This window comes from Bombus pascuorum, chromosome 7 (genome assembly GCF_905332965.1).
Source record: "Bombus pascuorum chromosome 7, iyBomPasc1.1, whole genome shotgun sequence".
Taxonomy (NCBI): Eukaryota; Metazoa; Arthropoda; class Insecta; order Hymenoptera; family Apidae; genus Bombus; species Bombus pascuorum.
In genome coordinates, this window is record NC_083494.1 from 9,964,817 (window position 1) to 9,987,930 (window position 23,114).

Genomic DNA, 23,114 nt, shown 5'->3' on the forward strand with positions numbered 1-23,114 from the left:
TTAATGGAATTCACGCCGGTTTCTAAGCCCAACGCAAACTACACGCGGCAAATATTTGTTGCAGCAAAGAGTAAGGGGAACTAGACTTGTCTCGGTCGGTTACGAAGTTAAATAGTTTAATGCGAAACGATGGTCGCGGACACGAGAATGTGTTGAATACGAATCCCTTCTCTTACAAAGCTTTGAACCCGCTCGCTACCGGGGAATGAAACTGTAAAACGATTCAAAGAGCCACGAGCAAAGGAAACATTAAAGTTTTAAAGTGGCGACCGTGCACCGGAGTTGTTAAACGCCGCGACGTCCCGTCGTCGTCGTCCTTGCGACTTTCATACGAGAAATCGTACGACTTTACACGAAACTTCCGCGAACCAATCCGTTCGGAGAAGGGTTTAATAATATTCAGATGGCTGGTAACTCACTGCTACAATCGATGGGCTGCTTTAATGTACTTCCGAGAGAGAAACTTGGTTGGCGACTTCGACTCTCGCCGAACTTTGACGTAATTCGCTTATTGGATCTAGTATAGATATCTTCGATACGTGGATAAAATTGGTTCGCGATGGTTGAATAACATTTTCTTATAAGTAAATTTGAATTCTATATTGCACGTGTTACAACAATGTTACGAAAGAAATTGCTGTATAGAAATTATAGGTCTTCTTGTACGCTATGCTTTTAGAACTTGTTACGATATTATACCTTTTACAAAACTGCAACAAGTCGTAAAACGTTTCACATTTCGTTGTTAATAATTAATTTCGTTATCGATATTCAATTTATATATTTATACGTCGTATTTCCCATTCTTGTTTTTAAAGTTTATAGGACTCATTTCTTTCGGAGTAATTAAATTGATCTCTCTCCATTTCATTTCATAATTCTAGAAAACAATATCGAATGATAAAATCAGTACTCAATAAATACATCAATAATGAAATCGATACATTACCAAAGTTTCCTCAGTTTCCATCAACGCCTGACGAATATCGTATAATTTTCTATATAACGCGAGAAACGTCATTTAACGTAACGCTACATATCGTAACAATTTTCTTCCTCATTTTCCAACAAGTTTCATAACTTCATTACATATCATTACACATACGTTACTCAACAATGAAGATACGAAGTATGTAACAAAATTGTACAATAACTGGTTGCAATAAAATATCACGCTAATTAACATCTGTCCGCAACTCCAACAAACTTCTCAATAACAGCGTGGACAATACTATCCTGTCGGTAAGCTTCCGCTGGCAGAATAGAAATGGAAACAGCGAGCGGCTCTCAAGTGTGCCAGACGATCACACACAGTCTCGTAACCGGTGAACAGTGGCACTTTCGTCTGATGGGAAAGCAGGCACGTAGACGCCGTGCCGGTCAGGTGCGTATTTGCGCTACGTCTGAGAGGACAACGTGGCTTGTACCGTCAAAAGCCGCCTCGTTCAAACGCAGACGAATGTTTCCTCAGCCCGTTTCCGTTCCCTGGAGCTTTCCATTCCGCGGCCACCGTTCAACGACGAGCCAGGGAAAACGCGTATGCTCGGTTTGCGTTACCACGACGACTCGCAAGACGACGTTGAAGGAGTCGAAACGCATCGTCTCGTTTGGCCGACCAACCGGGTCGAAACAGAAACGAATCGACGTCAGGTTTGGGGGAAGGGCCATGAAGCGTTACGATAGGCTTTTCGATTAATGAGTTACGCGTGTTAGACGCGTGTAGACACGGCCAGGTACACGGAGACGGGCCGATGCTATAAATTGGTAAGCACTCGTCCGAGAGTTGGCTATGGGAGAACGAGGTTGCCTATCGAGAGTTGCGACACGCGTCTGTCGAGTCTCCTCGCCACCGACAGGTGCACGCTCCCGCCATTATCGGACTCTAGGGTGCATAGGAGATTAGAGACGGTGGATGGCCATGTCAATCGACGCTAGCTGCTTTCGCGAGACTCTGTGTCGCGACTGCATGTAGGAAATTGATGTTGTGGCTCTTTTAAGCAGCAGATGGTCACGCGTTTCTTTGTTGCGGAAATTTTTACTCTCTAACCTGTCGCGATATTGCGTCAGAAATAGTACGAGAAATCGTTTCCTTGCGCTACGATAATTTATCCTTCTGATAGGCAAAACTGTATGGAATTATATATTATATTAAGTTCGATACGAGTCGTGCAGAAAACACGTTGAACAACTGCATAAATTGAAGAGCAGAAAAGTGTAATGATATCGTAAATGGGATAAAATAAACCTTCGTTTAAATTTGAAGTAGGATTAAGGATGTAACGAGCTGTGATAATAAAGAAGAACTTTAGAGAGCGGTTTGAAAATTGATCGAAGTCTACGCTAATCAATTCATATCTTAATTACCAAACCGTTGCATATGAGATAGCAAAGTTTTGCTTCCGAAATTGACTATTATTCATGGTTCTACCTGATAACTTGTAATTTCATTACGCTGTAGAACATCATTATAGAAATTAACGGCGACGTTAATAGAAACGTCAGTCATAGAAAGAAACAAACAGGAACATTTCAATCATGAATTCAATTTGAGATTTGACTTTCCATCTAACCTGACAATCCTATATTGGTGAGATCGTTGCAAATTCCAATGTAATTCAACATATGTCGGTGGAAACGAATAATTAGCCCGAAAGTGAATTACAAATCTCACCTCGATGGTAGACAAGCAACGAGATCTCATCGGAAATGTTTCCATTAGCGCGGCTTCCGCCAACGATCGTTCGTTCCCATTTTCATCACAGTCATGTATTTTAATCGATCCCATTTCTATCACGAGTTTGTGGATCGCGACGCGAGAAATCATCCTAACCAACTGAATTATAAATCCAACGAGAGAGAAACGAGCGGAGAGATGCGTTTGGCAGAATGCCCAGCATCGTCGTTGCACGAGCATGAATTCAGATAGAGAAACCACTAATTATTAACCGTCTTATCCTGGTAAAAGATTTTGGCAACGACTCGACGGTTGCTCGCGAAGCGGATTAATGTCTCGCAATCAAAGCTACAATCGCATTATTTAATCTTTACGGTAATGGAAATGCATTGTTCTCGACGCTTTCACGGATGGTTCTTAATCTTGGCAACGCGGAGTTAGGAGACTTGGAATCCTGGAAATTGGAGCAAACAGACGGTGAATTTATTTGGTATATTTGAGTTTAAAAATTATAAGGTCTTTGGATAAAGAATTTTTGAAACTTTGATACTTATTAGACTATTTATACCATTTGTATTATATGAAATTCGAATGAATTTGACGGTAAAAACGTTTCGACTAACAATGATGGAAAATCGTTTATTAAAAGCGATTATTGTTAAGGACGGATTGTAGAACTTTATAGACTATAAGATACTTCGTTTCCCGTTGCTTTATTACGCCACTTTATCTTCCGCTGTTTTTCTATTCTACTTTATTTTTTTCTTCCCCTTCCTCTTATTTTCCTTCGTACAGTACACCGTTCTTTACCGCTCTTATACTTTATTCTCTGTTCCTGTTTCGCTCAACCTCATTTTTCATTCCTTTACTGCTCCGCTTCCTCCGCTACTTAACTGCTCCAGTTTATTCTCTACTACGCGTTTTTACCTCGCCTCGTTCCTCATGACCGTTTTATTCTTGTCGTGCCATTTTTCTACGAAAACTCCTAGGTTTACATATGCTCGTACAATACCCGGCGCCTGTGTAATTGCCATTCGTCACGGTTATACACTCAACGATCCCCCGATTAAGAAATCACAAAGTGCAGACGTAGATACGATCACATAAAGATCACTGTGGATCAAATTTAGTATCAATTATTTATTCTAGACCATTGTCGCTTATCGAAGAAGCCACGAATGTAATTTGATGACATATCCATGAAATATCACGCATAAACTAAATACATGCCTAATACCTAAAATATTATGAAAATACTTTTGAAATCAAAATTTTGCAAGGAAAACTCCAACCAAATTTAATATAAATGTTGTTTTTGTATAATGATATTGCTTCTATATAAAAAATGAAAAATATGACATATCCATGAAATATCATGCAAAAAGTAAATACATGCCTAATACCTAAAATATTATGAAAATACTTTTAAAATCAAAATTTTGCAAGGAAAACTCCAACCAAATTTAATATAAATGTTGTTTTTGTATAATGATATTGCTTTTATATAAAAAATGAAAAATATGACATATCCATGAAATATCATACAAAAAGTAAATACAAAATATGATGAACAATAAATACTTTTGAAATCAAAATTTTGCAGGGAAAACTCCAACAAAATTTAATATAAATGTAGTTTTAATATAACGATATTGCTTTTATATAAAAAATGAAAAATGTAATTTATTATGTTATTTCTTTTTTTTTTGTGGTCTTCATATGAAAGACTCAGAGAAAGTAGAAGAAATCAATGGTCTTCTACTATACGAACTCTAATTATACATATAAACTATTTGTCTTCCAAGTTCATCTGTGCGCAGTTCCATTGTAGTTCAATTGCATAAAACACATCACCAAAAAGAAATAATAGCCACAGCGACTATAATGTAGCGACTTCTGGATTCGTTATATGTTTTTACCATCCTACCTCCTTCTTGTACTCTATTTTCCACATCGAATGCATCCGAATATAGTCAAAGAAATTCTAAAACTTGCTAGCAACGCATCGTCTCTACATTCCTCGACAAATGATCTCGAACGCGCGACTAATTTCGAACGAAGGACAGCCAATAATCCGCAGCGAGAGTATAAATCAAAGAACCATGGTTGGCTTGTAAAAAGTTATAACATCGAGCAATGTCATTATCACTCAGTCGGCTCGCAACTCCACAGCATGAAATCGTTTCCTTCCATCGGGATCGAGGAACGTCTAGCAACGTCCAGCGCAGTGAAGCATGACAGGATCGGTCGACCAGATAAAACGAGTACCTGTTATCTCGGCCATTTCTAATCGTACCTCGCTCCTCCTCCTTCCCTTCTTCGGTCCAGCGACGCGTATAATTTACGCTAAGCTAATGTAATCATTAGAGAAGTAGCTATTCGCCGCGGGATGTCCGTTCGATGATCTTGAAAAGCTTTTGGTACCGGCCTCTTTCCGCTCGTTTCAGCCAGCTACCAATGGGCAACCGTAGCAACCCTCGGTAAACTGGTTTCAAGCATAATTGGACGCGACTCCGGGTGGCTTTTAGAACGACGTGCACGCTCGCGTGTCCGCGACGCCACGCTCCAACGAAAAGTGGCCTGTATGTCGGTGCTAAATTTATTTCGCCGTCCCTCTGCTCATGGAACGCACGATCGTTCCGTGCTGCTAACTAAATACCATCGTTTCGTGGTTTCTGAGTCCGAATCCGGCTTCTGCATTCGAAATTTTTAATTATAGATTTCACTTTGTGGATTCTCAACTCTGAATTGTACGGTTCTGGTTTCTGGATTGAGTTCTGGACTATGAATTCCGATTTCCAGGCGAACTTCCGCTTCATCGACTTCTGAATCTTGGATTACAGATTTTCGTTTGTGGGTTTGGAATTCTGGATCATGGATTCTTGCTCGTGGATTCTGGATTTTAAATTCACGACTATAGATTCTGGACTTTGGATTCTAGACTATAGATCCTGGTTCGTGGATCCTGGATCCTGCATTCTGGTTTCTAAACTAAGAATTCTGGATTTTAGTTTGTGGATTCTGGATTCCATGAAAAGCGAAGATTCCAATTTCCACTATTGACAAATATTGAAGGCGTATCATGAGCGAAATTTGTACAGTAGTAGCTACTTATGTCAGTTTTATAGTGATGTCACAGAAAGTCTGAGTGGCAACAATTTTTCAAGGATTCTCCAATGATCAAATTCGCAAGACGGTTGTTGGAACAAAATCTGTCAGAGACGAGTTTGTCTGATTCGCAATGGAATGCCTCAATAAAAAGGGAAGGTTGTATGAACCGTGGCATGGTGAAGCGTGGCAAAACTATCAAGAAACGATTTGAGGGCGATGCCCGATGCATCCTGACAGATTGCGCTCAATTTACGCAATTAGGGTAACGAAGAGTGGAACACGTGTCGACTGCAGAAACGCATTCGGACGAGGCCGGCCGTGAAGCCAGGCATTGTGTAGATCTTTATCACCTAACAATGCGGTAACGAGCACCATTAGCTTTTTGCTTTATTGCGTTACGAGGCTCCTGCAGCGCCAACTCGACACGAGGGATCAAATAACTCTCATTAAGACAAACGAGTTAAATAACTCACGGATCACGGGTGTACGCCTCGTGACAGTCGCGCGACCGTTCCAAAAACAAGGAAACCAGAGAAAGAAATGAAAGAGGGGCACACTAATTTTTCCAGTATCCTGGGGAATAAGGTGACGCCTGTCTCAACACCCTATCGATCTTCATTTCTCGTAAAACTCACGGTTCGTTAATCCTAGCGTGAAACTCTGTTCGTCGATCGTCTAAAATGTTTCATTTGGAAACTCTAAGTAGATTTCTGTATCTCGTTAGATATTTTATCACCGTGGTACTATTATTTAGTTGTCTTGAAGTATTGTTTTAAGTCTCTACGTTTAAAATTGATTAAGCCACTTCAATTCATTTGCATTTAAATATTATAACCTAAGGCCATTTTGTTACTGTGAAGCTATTAGTTTCTTATTCGACTTGAAATATTCTCGCAAGTGTAGTTAGCGTTTTTTTCAATCATTCCTTCGTTTCGAAGAAACGATAAATAATTAGGTAACGTAATGTTATTTATATTTCCATGCTTGCTTTTACCATCTCGTTCGATAGTTATCCATCTTTCATTAAATATGCAGACGATGTCAAATTCAAACGACTACATAGTTCGGCTTGTGTGAATACAAAACTTGAAACCAAGTTACTTGGAATCTACCAACTTGACGAGCTGAACAACGAGGCTTTAGGATGTGTGTGTGTTGTACGTATCTTATTTCAAAGTTCGTAAATTTGTCTTTCAAAGTGCAAACTACATAGTAGAACTGATGATATTCTTCAGGATTGTTCTCTGACAGGGAATGAATGATGTTCCGGAAAGAAGAGGCGCGACGACGTAAACTCAATAGTACCACCCCATGTTTCGACTTTTTTATTAATGAGCATTGTTCCCCTCTATGAGAAAGGGAAGCATTCAGAAGTTCCTGTGATTCAAACCCCAAATCCCCAACGTTCTCCGATCTCTTCTGTATCTACTTCTTCCTCTATGCGCCTATTGACTCTCATCAGTAATCTTTCCAGGCTATCTCGACTCGTCAATCTTCGTTCTAAGAATGTACAGCGATGGTTGAAAGGAAGTTTAAAATTGATACACTGTGAATTTTAGTAACTTTTGTGTTAAAAATATAATACCACACTGATAACGATGATCCATTCTGTGCTACAATATTTATTCATTGCTTGGTAATTATCGATATTTTCATTATTATCCACCTCGCCAATCTCGATGATTTTTGAATATGTTGTCGAGGACATAATTCTGAGCAATTTTTTCGGCAGACACTCGAAAAATATATTTGCAATAAATTATAAACGAGAGATAAGAATTAGGTTTGGGTTACGCGGCTGACAGCCAGTACTCACGCATATACTCTCACGGACGCACAATTGTAGGCACAATTCACTGTAGTAGTACCGTCGGAAAAACTGTTCAAAATGCTAATTTCTGCAACATATTCGAAAATTATGGGAATCGGTGAGATATCGATAATTACCCGTTGCTCCTATTAAACATTGTACAATATATAATATATGTATAACTTCAATTGGTAGAATGACGTTGTCTTTTTATACTTATTATTTTATCAATTTACTTATGTTCGTCACACTATACATATCTGTGATTGAGATACTATTCTTTTTCTTTCTCCTTGTTATTTATCAGTAAACACAGATGAATCTCGACGATGGTTACGATGGAAGATTTCCACGAAAAAGGGAGAAGTTTATCGGTAATAAAAGCATCGTAAATGGCCTGGTAAGACAAGCAGTTGCACAGCGTCGCATCCGTCACCAATTAGTACAGAGAACTTATCTGTTGGTTATTTATGATCAGTATTCCGTTGCCAGTCCAATAAATAGCCTACCATCCGTTGAAACTATCGCGTTGCTGCGGCAATATCGTAATAGGGTTATCGGTGTCTACTTGTGCGGAAGAAACAGGGTCAGATTCTTGAGCTGACATTTCCGAAGAAACGTCTCGATGCAACGTGAACTTTCCTCGAAACGTTATACTCTTTTTCTTGAGATTTCCAAACGAAATGATCCATATGGTCAGCAATAAAGACCTTTAGATTTAGACAGCCTTCAAATTTAACAATTTGTCAAAATTATTAAAAACTAAAGTTGGTCACCTTTTTTATTTTTCTTTATTTATTATCTTTTGCGTAAAATAACATTTAGTCACGAATAGAGAAAAATAATTAAATCTCATGCACAGACATCAGATGGTTACACACAGATGGACGAAATAATTTTTATAAAATAACAACATTCAACGAATAGTTAAAGGTATCGTGAAAGTTTATAAAGTTGCCAAAGAAAGTGGTCCGAGCTTAAGAGCATCGATCACCATCCGTTATCACACACACGACCATCCAAAAACCGAGATCATCGATGCTCCTTTCTTACTCGGCGTTGGAAGGCGTATTTCCAAAGAAGCAACGGGTAAAAACACGTGGAAAGAGAGCGAGGACGAGTTGACGGACTTGATGGTCCAAAATGCTGCAGGCTTTTTAGGACGTCAACGTAGCTACTGGCAGAGACGATCGTCGAAGGGAGGCAGTACAACTAACGACGTGGCAGGTCGAGTAAATCAGAGGAGGGAGAGTGACGATAAGTTTTTGCTCGTTACAACCGGGTCTGGGAAGCTCATTACTCGGCTCCATCTAACCCTGGATCCAGGGTGAGGAACGACAGAGATGAGAACGTCGAGGGAGGAGGCGAGGCTTCGACCTTTTCACCCTCGACCAGGAGGCCGTTCGTTCGTCCGTCCGACCAACCAGGGGTAGAAAAGTTTCACGCGGCGTTTTCCCTGGAAAGCAGACAGTTGCCGCGGCGACCAGCCGCCGGGATGCCGGCTTAACTCGTGTTTAAACAAAACGACGCTGCGGCTAATACGGAAATGGAAAAGTTTCCGCTGACAGAGCTGGAGTAGGAAACTAGTCGGTCTTCCGATGAAATCAGTTGATTCGTGTTTTGGGGCATATATTAATTGATTTTTTTCGGTCTAAGAATTGTTTAGTTGTGATTGAAGATGGATCGTCTGCATTGGATTGTCCGCTCTATGTACTGAATTATTTTATTCTTATTCTTTACTAGTATCTTTTTATTTTAAATCTTGATGTATCTTTTTTTTTTAGTAGAATTAATACTATCGTTATTATCTGTGTTTTAGATATTTTAGTTAAAGAATTAACACTAGAAAGATCATAGCAATAGATCGATAAAAGATATTATATCCATTAACAGTTATAATTATCCATAAGCTTCTGTCTTGTTAGGTTTTAATAAAATAATAGAAGATTGCTATTAGGATTAAAAAAAAAGTATATTAAGAGGAATTTCCAATCGACGATTAGAGCGAGCATCGATCGTACGTGCAATTAGCCGGCCAATCGAATGGAAACATTCTCGACGTCTATTCTGTGGTCTAGCCAACGTTTTTCCGTATGTCCACTGTGGACCACCGCGAATCCCACAATCAAATGCGTGAATAAACGGAACTTTATGCGTAATCGCCTGTTATGTAGAGGAATTCTGCAGTGTACCACGACCTTGGGTGTTTTGAGTTTTGGATGGTTGGAGAGTGAGGTTTATGTGGTTGTTTTGAGGGCTCGTAGTGGAATGGATGGGTAGCATTAATTGTAGTATTAGTCGTTTCATGCGCACAAAATGTTATATATGAGAATCGTACATACCTTTAATGGAAGTTTCCTTTATTCGCAATATCAATAAGAATAATCAAAATTACATTAAATGATACCAAAAAAAAAGTATTAAAAAGCTCCAAATTCATTCTTCATGTACAGATGATCAAAACTACCTTTAAGAATACAAAAATCATCAATCGACGAATCACTCGATACAGAGCAGATTTCCCCCAGTGAATCACAGGATGACACACCAGGAAATACATAGAACAACAACATAAAGCGTGTCGTAGAAGCGACAGTCCGAAAACATTTACCATGAATCTTCTCGCGCCCTAAATAAAAGGGGGTAACACGGTTCGGGGTTGGCGAGCGTTTACGTTACAGCTCGCTTCTGAAGTCCCACTTAACGCTGTCGAGGGCTCGTCGACGTGCGCACAGCCGCAATAAAAATCTCCAACTTTGCGAAACTAAAACGTTCCTCTGAGACTCGCGGCAATTTCCAAAAGTGACGTATAAATGCCGCGCTGCGCGTTATCTTCGAGAGCGTCATAAACGTGGAAAGTGTTCGTGGATGGCAGTCGCGTTTTCATGAGAGAATTTCGTTTCGATATCATGGCATTTATCATGGAAAACTTTTGTTATATGAAACACTTTGAAACTTCATTATTACTGTAGGATGAAAGATTGTGATTTGCTGATATTACATGGTGAAATATTATAACTAAAAAGAATATTTTTATATTATATTAGGGGATTATTAACACTTTGACGACCACCGTCATGTTCACGTCACTTCAGTTTTTTTCTAATTGCAACTTACGTGCGAGACAAATGATTCCTGTACTTGATAGTGTTTTATTAAAGTGAACCGATTTACAAGTGAAAAGAAAATATTGGAAAGGTACTCTAATGATCCAGCGAAAGTGAATGGTCAAAAAATGATTATAATTCCGATTTCTGTAACTGTATGGGACAATCATGAGTTAAATAAATAAATTCATATAATGCATAAATGTACAAAATAAATTAGAATAATGGGGTGAAGATCCAATAATGATGATGGATTTTCTCATAAAACTTACCTATCATAATTATACGATACTAGACTAAGTAAAAACTGCAGGCGGTTGGTAGTAATAGTACGCCAAAATGTACGTTCGTCAGAGCATTAAAGAACCAGTAATCTGATAATTAAACAAAATTATTTCTACAAATGAAAAGACATGGTGATTAGCAATCTAATAGCTGTCCCACTTACAATTATAAGTAATTCATTACTGACGTTGGTCGTAAGAACTGTTTATTATTATTATAGTGTTCGCTTATCGTAGAATCGTTCGTTAGCTCAGCCTATTGCACTTATGAATGGTAATATATACATTCCTGATATATATATATTCCTGGTGGATCGTTGAACGATCCACGCGTTGGAAATCCACGAGCCTCGGAGTACGAGACTAATTGACCGTGGCCGGAAAACTCATTAAAAGTGCACCCCGGAACTTGAGACGCTGGTGGTTCGAGTAACGAGTGTTGTAATTCGAGCTGGAGACCGTTGCGCCACGTAAACTCGCTGCTCCGATTGCTTGGCCTTTTTCGTCGTAGTTCCACTTTCGACAGTCCGAGTAATAAGGGATTTTCCAGCTCCAGCAGATCTTCTCTTGCTCCGTCGAGCGGAGATTGGCTTCCCACCCCGATCATTGCAGACGATCATTGTTTTCTACGTTCTTCTACTTGCCTGAAATGGAATTCTCGGAAATCGTTCTTGTAAATTCTTTAACGTGGAATTTGTAAGGATAGCAATTTCAGTTTCGTTTAAATAAATGGTTAAAAGGTGTGTAGTTTTGACGTGGAAATGGTAATGAGCTCTGTAATCAGCGTGGCAATCGTGTTACCTGGTAACTTTTTAACTTTGGAATTTTGTTAAATGTAGCAGTCTGGGTGCAGCTTAATATTTGGAAGTCGGTCACGTACATCTACAGTTTCGCGTGCTATTCATTTAAGTATGGGTCACGTAGATTTACGTTTTTCTGTACTAAATGCTTGCACAGCGTTTCTTTTTGCTCTTCTCCTGTGCATGCACGCTTTCCATCTTTATTTCTAATATTAATGTGAAAAAACTGTTTCCCTACCTTTTTCGCGTTAATATTATAAACGATGATTGTACGACATTTCGGTGGATAAATTTTATTATGTGGATATATTTCCCGATCATTTTAATAGCGAAAATAACCTGTCTTTTAATTTCGATTGATATTATTGAGTTAAGCGTGATACACAGTAATTTGGATTAAATTTCTTAATTGTAGAACAATTTATTTTAATTCTTATTCTATATCCTATATCATAAAGATCATCGATGGTATGTATTACACGAAACAGCCTAAAGCCATATAACTCGTAATCTAACTCAAATCTAACCGTGATGAAATACAAACTTCTCACATATGCCATAATTTACAATCCTCACATTTGTCGACTCTACAATCTCTACAACAAAAACTTTGGATTTACAATAAAACAAACAGGGAAAGTTCCTCGAGTTAACGTTCGAGCCTTCATACCACATATACGTACTCTTATTCGATTATTCGAGCACGGTCAATTAATTGATTTATTGAGTCCTCGCCTGGAGGAGAAGTTTATCGCGCGGCATGTAACGGATGTGTTTCCCTGGTCTAGTCAGCCGACGAAAATAATCCGCTTAACCGAGTGGTTTCGTTAGATTGGCGAAAAGTTCGTCCCCAGGCGAATTCTCGTTTCGAGTTTTTCTCCGCCGGGATCTACCTCCCCTCTAGGTCTACAAGATAAAATGATTCAATGATGAACGTGTGCACGCACAGTGTACACATACATACATACGTATAACGGCTTACGAAATTATGTGAATATTCATAGAAACATTTATCGTATTTGTATTATACAAAAGATATTGAAATTTCGTTAGCGCCATAACAAGACAGATAGTATGGTATATCTATGGAAATATTGCATGCCAAGTGTTGGAATACTTTCACGAGTAATTCACTGTAATGGTGAACGAAGGAGAAAGTTGTGTCGTGAACTGGAAAACTATGGTTTCCATGGTAGTCGCGGTCGCATCGATTACGCAGCTGTCAGGGCTCCGTATGTAAAGATGACCTCCATAGCATCCCCGATACGTAATATTATCTCCCCGAGTTGTACGACTGTGTAGTAGTCGTGTTGTGTCAACGTCCCGTCGAGGGGCCAGACCTCCAGTTGTGAAAGACGATATTGGGTAATCGATTGCTCGCGGACCGTGCAAGTTTGCGCGCTGCAGGAATTTCCCGTGTCGGCGATCGATGAGTTACTCGAGTAATATCGAGCTTGTAATTAATTGAATTGATGAAGGTTTAAGGATTTCCGAGATCTCCAAGTTCCATTTCGGTTTTATTAGAAATGTTTGGTCAAGGTTTCACGTATAGCATCTAATTTATGAATCAAGGAGTTCGATAACTGACAAATAACAACATCCTTAATTCGAGGAAATTAAAGCTAAACTTTATTGTAGAAGAAATTTGTATACTTTTAAATGTTGAACCACATTATTACCAGTACTGCTGAAAAGACTTGAAAATTAAATAATAAAATTTTACAGATAGATAGACATGTTAAAGATGTATCGTTTTCTGCATTTAACTCGCCTTTTTCATCACATACTTCAATTACCAGTGAATTTTTACACACTCGTTAGATATTTTTTATTTGTGGGAAATGACTCGAGAATTCAATTTTTCATTTAAAAATTAGAAGAATCACACTTTAATTGCACTAATTTATCAGAATGACCAAACATAATGTTTTCAATGAATTTATTATTCTCTTAAATTTCTGACCCATGTAGCTTAACGTTTCATCTCCATTTTCTTTAATCACAGTGTACTCCAGTCTATTCACATTCCTTTACAAAAACGATGCAATTAACTTGACAATGACTGAAATACAAAATTAACAAAAGAAGAATCGTATAGCTGCGACATTGTAGTTCTTTGGTTAATTAGTGGAAGGAAATAAATCGTCGTTGGCGAAGGGAAGGCGAGGGCATTTGCTGGAAGTCGCAGGTGCTCGTACGCCACCCGGAAACCATTGTTTTCCCATAACCCGTTCGTAACTGCTGGCGCCTCGTATGTTTCTTTAGGATCGAACAGTGGTATTCCAAACGACGTCGGTATCGGGTCGCTCGCGTTTCATTCGGACTCGACCTAAGACAACAAACAGACAGCTTCCTGTCGTGAAAAGCGGCCGCTCTCTCGTTCGAGAGCCCACTCGATCCGCTATGGTGGCGAAATTTTTCTACCAAACGTTACAGCCTGCTTTTATGTCTTTTTTCCCCTAAATGTATAAATAAGTATCTAAAAATACACTGAACGACATTTCAGACGTTTAATAAAAAAATAAACAAGAAATAATAAAATCCATAGAATCATATACGATAATGTGTACCTTCGTGGAAAAACTAGTATAAAGAAAGTAAAGAAGAAGATACAGTCAAATTCCACTGCACAGTAAACAATTAATAATTACTACTAAAAACGATTAAATATAAAGAATTCTATGATATACTCCACAAAAGATAAAGACCAAAAAATCGGAAGATATTCAAACCCATAAAGCCCACCTCAAACTTCCCCAACATCAACATTCAAAAAACATAGTACGTCCCCTACGAAACCCCAAGATGACTAATCTCCACTTTGAAAAATTCCCACACACCTCGCCAGGCTTATCTACCCTCAAAAATCTTTCTATATCCCCAAGCAATACAGAATCCCGATTTCCAAACGGGAAACGTCGCTCATTATCGCACCTCGTCGTTGGAATGTTTGCAGGAAGAGACGCGGGACTCGAAGCCGGAAATCGCGGCCTTCTGGGTGCAGATAGCCGGAAGGAAGGACAGCGTGCACGCGTCTTAAGGACAGATTAACGCGGACATCGATCAAACTGCTGAGAGTCGGTGTCTCTCTCGGGGATACTTCTCGTTCTTGGTAAACAGCGGTTTACCACGGGGATCACGTTTCCCTGTTCGAGACCACACCCGGCAGCCTCTTCGTGTTTGCAGCGTACGTTAGCCAACCCCTAAGTGCACGTGGGCCACGCACGTGCGTGTTTGCCACGAACACGACGTTTCCTGGCGCGATAACCGTCGCAGATAGCCAATAGATGGACGCGGAATGCTTGATACAGAGATTTTTCCACTTTTCCTTGAACCACGTCAAGTGATACCTGTTATGGTGATTCTATGGAAGCACGTGTTTGTATTCAACAGAGGCTGTTTTTCTTGGAATTGTTTAGCCTGTCGGGTTTTTTCTGGCAATACCAGGGTATCGGATTGTTTTTTTTTTTTTTTTTTTTTTTTTGGAAATACAGATGGTAGTGGTTGGTTGACGTGACGCTGTGATTCATTAACTTTGAAACTACTTTCTTTTGAATAGCTGGACGTGGATGGTAGTCGAATGGAGCTAGTCGTGTCACGTGTCTTCGGTATAATTTACCGGAGGAGTGATGTGATTCGGTTAGTTATTAGGGTAATGGCTCTCGATATCTGACAGTTTGATAAATTTTCTGCTTAATAGCTAGCTTTCTTCTTAATAAATGAAACACGAATGAATGAAAAAGTTTGCAATATCAACTTGCAACTCTCAACGCAATTCTCAGCTCTAAAACGACGTATAAAATATTGACAAGAACATGAAAATACCCGTCGAGAAGGAAAATATTAAAAAAATTGGTACAATCTAATCATTCATTTCGTATGTCTCAACTACTAATGATCATTGCAGAAATAATACTCTAGAACCTTTCATTTCGTCGGATTTTCTTATATTCTTCTATTAACAAATCTCTATAAATGGCCCAAGAGATAATTAAAAGAACCGCAACATCAACAAACAAGAAAGACAAAGCCGTAGTCAAAAGAGGTAGAAGTACATCCCTCTTCCTCTTACTACTCTCTTTATACCAATGTCCCATTGAACGCAACTTATGGAAGTCCCTTCCACGAAGTTGCCTCGCGGATTTTCGTGGGGACCGTAAGCCCGCACGTCGTCGACAATGGCCTTCTACCTCGGCTCTGGTTCCCTACCCAGAGACCGCAGCAGTTTCTCATTCCCTCCACCTTTCGCTGGACCCGAGGGAAAGGATCGTGAGTAGACAGCGGCAGTGGGAGGGGAAAGGGGTGAGCCAGGCAACGGGGGGTGCGCTACTCATTCCGGCGGCAAGATTTAGAAGCCAATTTTCGCGAGCATTGACCAGACTCCCTCCGACTCTGTTCGATCCTCTTTCTTCTTCCACAGTTCCTCTCATCCTTTCCTTTCCTTTCGCCATCGCCGTTTCTCTTCCGTACCGCGTCGACGAAATTTTTTTTCCTGTCGCTCTCTTTTTCCACGTTCAAAGCACCATGGAAGTTGCGTGGTGAAAGGAAGCTTCGAAAATATAGGCGGCCGTTGACTGACCACCGAATCGCTTGTCGCAAGGGGGTGAAATTGCGGAAGGAGGATTTCGCTTCCACGCAACCCTGGGATCCGCCTGATCTGAAAGTATAAGGACCGACCGCGACGGTTTACCGGCCACCACGGCGGAAACTGTCTTCACGGGATACGGAATATCGTCGTTCCACGAGGAATAGGAGAATAAAGGGACCGAAAGGGTGGTGGGAATTCGTAATTGTTTCCCTTGAGGGATGATAGAAGTTGCAAGCTATGTTAGAAACAAAACAGAAACATTTCACTCGCCGAAAAAGCTTCTTTCTTTCCTTAGATACTATATTTATTATATCAAACATAATTATACATACATTTTCGTATACAAATTATTAAGCTTCATTTTCTTGTCCACGTAATTGTTATAATTGAATTGATATGACGAAAACAAATATACATACATAATCCTTTTTCCATTTCAATATTAATCTCAACTGAGTTTATTAATTAATTTTGTCAAAAGCACTCGCATCCTTCTATTAACTGCAAAAGGGAAAAGTCGATCTTGTCATTTCGTCGAGTTCTAGTGTTACAGCATTTAGCTCTACGTATGCCAAAATTATCATAGAATCCAATTTAGACCGGAGTCATAAGAGGGGATGAGTTAAAATTCCAGCATCCATTTCAGGAGTCCGCGTCGTATCAGTAAACGTCTGTGACGTTCCATCGTCGATCGTGAACGTTAAATGCACCGGCTACGTCGCGTCCAGGAATTCCTAGGCGTCTGGGTAACGCGAACGAGGGATCAAACGGGGCGCGTGGTCGGTTCACGCTATCCGTCCATGGATGCCAAACGGTCCAACGATGAAATTAGAGCGGACGACGTTGTCGTCCAGAGGCCCATGTCAATGAGTCGGTCGGGAGATAAGCGAATAGACGTGGATGGATAGTACGAACGTCGTCAGAAAGACGTCGGTGCCAAGAAGGACGAGAGAACGTCCTCGCGTGTACTGGCAATTACTCTCCCTCGTCATATCCGACGCCGGTCTTTTCATTACCCTTCTAAATGGCGCATGAAGTGCCCTTCTCTTCTCTGTCTGTCCTTATCCGAGACTCTGTGTGAGTTGAAATACTATAGATAGGTGTGCTTTCTCTGTCGCACTTTCTTCGTATTTCTCTCGAAGTTCTGTGACTCGCGTAACGCGGCCACCGAGTCCAATAATTACTGGTACTCAGAGAACAATGGGTCGTGCCTGTCATAACTGTCATCCGCGGCAATGGTCTGGCGTTATTTAAGGCTTGGAGGCTTATTAACTGTAATGACTGGCCGTGCCGCGCTCACTTGTTTCGACGACTGAGCCCTGCTGTACGTACAAGATGATTTCTCTAAGTTTGGTATGGATTGATTTTTTGAAATGTTGCTTTTCGAAAACGTTGGAAGACAGAGAGAGAGGATCTTGGTTTGATTTTATAGATTATACATAAACAGATTAATTATAATGAGAGGTTTCTAATTGATAATCAATATTCAACATCTTTGGAATATAATATTAGGGAATGTGAGATTGGGTACCAAATTTGGAAGGAATTATCTGTAGATGTCGTACCTTGGAATCAGCTAATCTCATATTAAGCCTTTCGCTTCTGAATTATTCTTACAATTAATTTTCTGCTCCTATTGGAAAGATATTCTTTCCGTGAAAAATCATGAATGAATTTAATGTTCAATTGTTAAAGAAGGTCGGTTGCTTTCGTCGAACAAAGGACAATCTTTATCGAAACGCGCGAGAGCCTTTCGGTGCAGGATGATCGTTCGCATTTTATGAAGCTGTAACTGTTTGTCTATGTCCTCGTTGCTGTACGTACGCGTCCGAAGTTATGATAACGTATCTGCGGGCATTACAGCACTTTCGCGGAGGTATCTTTATTGGCCCTCTTACTTAATGGTTCGTGAGAAGGATAATATATTTCCGCTAATCGCCTCGCGGTAGCGAGCGAAGCGGTAAGAATGTCGGAACGTACTCGCCTCGCAACGTGGATATCCTACTTTGTGTCACTAACATTGCATACCGCAGCTCCAATCACTGAAACCACTTTAAAACTTGCCCTATCTTTATATTAATAAAATGTCCTTGTTCTAAATTCTCTGAAACCAGGTTTCTTGGTTTATTGTGACTCTGCTATTTAAATGTTCTAGATCCTGTTTGTACGTGTATCCATACCATTTTATAACAGTATCATTCGCAAGTTACAAATTGTGTCTTACGAATCCACGTGATTTTATATATTCATTCCATTCTGTTAGCAGCATCACATAAAAATTACAGATTATATCTTATAAACCCTGCTTGCCTCTAATCTACGTCTTCTCGCAAACTACACTGGAATTCTATCTCTGAACGATAAATCTAACTTTATTAATACATCAAGCATTTCATACAAGTTCAGATCCGTTATTAAATAAAGCAAAAAAATGTCAGATATTTCATAGTATTCCAAGATTAAAATATTGATACCGACTTACCGTATCCTTTAATCTTCTTCTATTCCGCCCTCGAATCCGAATTGTCATCAGTCCCAAGTTTCCCTATCCCAATGCGAAAGCATTCCAAACCTTGAAATTGCTCTGGAAATTCTAAGCTTCTCCCTAATCTAAAACCGATCGTAACCGGGTTCAGCTGCTTCGAACAAAACGACTCGGGAACTCGATGACCGGTCGACAGAATCCAACGAATGCGTCCGGTTGGCGGCGGCACAGCAGCGAGAATCCGCGGTGATCCACGTACACGCGTGGTACGCTCGTTCGCTCGCGCTTCCGGAGGCGGGCAGAAGCGGACGTTCCATCGGGCTGTGGAACTCTCGCCGCTCGTAGCGGATGCTATCGTATCTGCTGGTAGCCGGCGCATGCCTCGCGCTCGTCAGATTGCTCGACCGCATTCGAGGCAACCGCAAATCGATAAGCGGTTATCGGTGAGCTCTGTGGACGACGAGAGGGAACCGGCTTCTTCGAAGGGAACACGCGCGTTCCTGCAGCTCTTCTTTCGTCCACTTGGCCGGGATATCGCGACGATAACGCGCCAGGTACGTGGCTGTGCGTGCTCCAGACGCCGACCAAGAGAACGATAAACCGGGACGAGACGCGCTCTCGAGTGAACCGAGAGGAAGCCTGCACTTTGTTATTTTTCAAGCGGAGATTAGCGTGGGATGGATGCTCCGGCTGAAGTGGAGAACGTGGGACGGGGTGGAAGCTTCGGTTTTCTTTATGAACTGTAACGTGTGTTTCGTATGATGGTATTTTTAGGAAATGATGCGAAGGAATTTTTATGGTGTTTGGATTACAGAGTGCTGCTTTGCATGGATTAAGGGTTGCATTCTTGTTATTGCTGGTTTTCTAAATGTACGTAGAAAGTAGGAACAATGTAGGTAAATGATGGATTGGTAACTGAGCATGTTGATGAACACTGTCGAATGTAAACAGAAAATGTAAACAAATAAATACATAGTGTAAATAAACAAATGGGGGAACATAAGCAAACAAACTAGAAACGTAGATAAGTAAATCAAGAAATGTTTGTTTAATTTCTTTATTCTGAGTCTATGTTATAAGGCGACATTAGTTTCAATCTTCTGATAGGATTTGGTGTCTCATAGCAGAAACTACTCGTGTCTCTATCAAGAAACTAACTCACAGTTAATCAAATATACAAAATAGCACATTTCTTATATTCTATGGATAGATTAGAATAGGAAAAAGGCACATCGTTTCTTTACGTTAATAAAATTGCACTTCGAATGTACCTATCACGAGCAAAATTGTCACAGAGTAACTTTCGACGATGATGACGAAGGAAATATCATGCTGTCCATCCATCGAACGAGCTGTTCCGGCGGCTATCGCGAGTTTTCCACACACGTGCCGTTAAAACGCTGACTGAAATAGCCTATTAAAATGCTGACTGAGCCGGTGCATTCGCCTTTAACATGGCGGCCAGCCGGCCCGCCACGAAACTTTTAATTCAATTCGTGCTAGAGCGGAACGACTGCGAGTTTCGCGTATCCGCTGTCGCCAGAACTCAAGTTACGCGACGGATGACCGGGAAGTTAATTCGATTGGTTACCATACTCTCTTGCTCGTAATACGTTTATCGTGCGGCTTAATGTTGCCCTAACCAACGGCTACGTAGATTCCTTTGTACAACCCGGGACGAAATCCTACCGCCTCTCTGACGATAATCGGGTCAAGAATTGATCTTGTTTGGTAGTTTCAAATTGTATTTCAAGCTGGATTCTTAATTTGACGTATTTATTCGGAAGCGATTATTCTAATTTGACGCAGATGATTATTTATACAAAAATATTTATTTTATTCCATGATATTATTATAACACGAATTAAAATTGTAGAATAGAATTCTTAAAGAGAGAGAGAGAGACACTTAAAAAGAGATTTTCGTCAAATCAAAGACTCTCTGTGCACATAATATGTGAGTCATCTTTCAGGCGAAGGCGAACAGGACGGAAACAATTTCCGAATTCCGTGCACGCTTCCAAACACATAGTCCGCGAAATACAGCGGCCGTTATCCCAGGTTTCCGGCGGATAACCGAGCGCTGCTCGTTAATCGGCCGCGTTTCGGTGAAAGCGTTGCCGCGGCCAAGCGACGAGGAAACACGCGCCGTCGGGATAATGGCGTTATTATACTCGAGAAATAGATCGTATCGTACGGGACGAGAAGCAGACTCGCGGAAGGTACATCCTTGACTATCGCCTCGGCAACGTTTGCTCGATCCTTACAACGTGTTGTGAACAGCGGCTGTTGTTCGCGGCGAGTGTCGCCAGACTCTTCCGTTTCTCTGTGATTTACGCTTTAAACTATAACAAAGAACCTCCACAAGTCGAGGTGAACGTACCTTTAACCCTGCACAGCTGCGTTTTTCTTTGCTCGCGAGAAAAAGAAATGTTGAAGTTTCTTAGGAATTTAAGAAAATGAAAAACAATCACTGACATAAATAAATTGTTCGATAGTAAAACAATGATACAGTGATAAGATAAAATGAATAACAATATAAATAAAACTTTTAAAGTCGCATAGCATTATAAACGATTATATCATCATCGAAAAAATATTTTTGGAATTGTGGATGGTACGGGTCAATGGGTGGTGAAAGATCGAATCCTGGCAATGAATTATTGGCTGACCTTTGAGGGGAGTCCTCGAAGGAAATCGTACGAGTGATGTGTTACTAGAGATGCGGTTAATGGAAAGGAGATGGGAACTGTCGTGAGAGATACGTCTTCTCGAATGGACTCAATAAAGTTCACGTTGTCTGCCTTCTTTCGATCAAATTCCTATCTTCTCCAAATATATCAAGACCATGCAAGAGAAGATCAATCTATTAAGGACACATTTTTCACTTTTCTACTCTTTATTTCTACATGGAGATTTATTTACATTAGACCTATTATTACACAATACAGTAGATCTATATCAGTAGATTATCATTATACTATACATTACATCTACTTACATCAGAATATTTGATTCCATAAAACAAGAGCCTTTCTCGTCAGACACTTCTCTACAATCTTACTATGACTCATCCCGTAGCTTCGTAATTATGATTCCACATGCTGTTCCGCGAGTATTGCGGTATCAAACTCCAATTTGCAAGCCCTCGCCAACAAAACCACCCCTTCTAACAATCTACACCGGAGTATCTCCCAAATATCGCTTCATCAAATCGACCACCACACATTACGTACTCACACCTACGCACACACGCGTATGGTTCACACAATAAACAGACCCTAGGAGCAGCCCTAGAAGCCGCTCTCGAACGCAAGAACATTCACCGGAGAAGATTAAGTTTCTATCCGGAGGGCACGCAGTCCAGTCGCGGCCCCCCGTTCGACTAAATTCGCGCAAGAACTCGCAGCGTCGAGAAGAAAAGAAGAGAAAAAAGGGTTGAATTGGCCGATGGAAGCGGTACCAGGCAGTAAGCACGCGTCCAAGGTTCGCAGACCAGCTGGCGCGGGTCGCGATAATAGTGGCGGGTTGCATGCATTAACTTTAATTAACAGTTTCGCGTGGCTCTTCGCGTCGTTGTATTAAGCGTAAACGCTGTTGGCCACGCGACACTTTCTACTGGATTAACCCTTGAATGTCGGAGCCTGGGTCGATTCTGAAACGTGCGAGATATTTCACGTTTATTAGTTTCTCGGTTGCATTTGCATACGTGTTATTATTTTAGAGAACTATACGAAGAATTTTATTGTCTTAGTGAATTTTGTTAAAAGATAGCCGTAAGGTTTGGGTTTGCTCTTTTTGCTTGTTTCCTTGCTTCATTGATATTATAAAATATTCTATATATAAATATAATTATTGGACCTAAGAATATTTTCTTATAGGAGCCTATATCAAGTTTATGTGTAATTACACACAGTTATTCATCTCTGTAACTGAGATACCTTCGATCGATCACAATATATATTTTCAAAATATCCATAATTTTTCATCACTCGTGGAACGACAACATTTTTATTTCGCCCACGAAAAATTCATAAAACTCGTCATTGTGTGCCAAGCGAAAATAAACTGGACGGGTAAAGCTCGGAGCTTTTACCCGGAGGTAGAAAGTTAGTTAGTCCGTTTAGTTAGTCCGTCACTCGTCGTCGAGCTTCAATTCCAGCTGGTTTAAATTTTGGCAGGTTTTAATACACTTCCCAAGAATGTTGGAACGTGACTGCATGTTACCTGGATGCGAGTTCCTCCGAGAAACCGTG

At 40.4% G+C, this 23,114-nt stretch overlaps 1 long non-coding RNA gene across 1 annotated transcript in view; it reads right to left on the reverse strand.

Moving 5' to 3' along the window:
• LOC132908601 (uncharacterized) overlaps window positions 1-19,200 on the reverse strand; it is a 46,374-nt gene extending 27,174 nt beyond the window's left edge. Inside the window, exon 1 of the long non-coding RNA XR_009658381.1 lies at window positions 18,857-19,200. This is a non-coding gene — a long non-coding RNA (uncharacterized LOC132908601). The remainder of the gene's footprint in view (window positions 1-18,856) is intronic.
• Window positions 19,201-23,114: the final 3,914 nt, after the last annotated feature.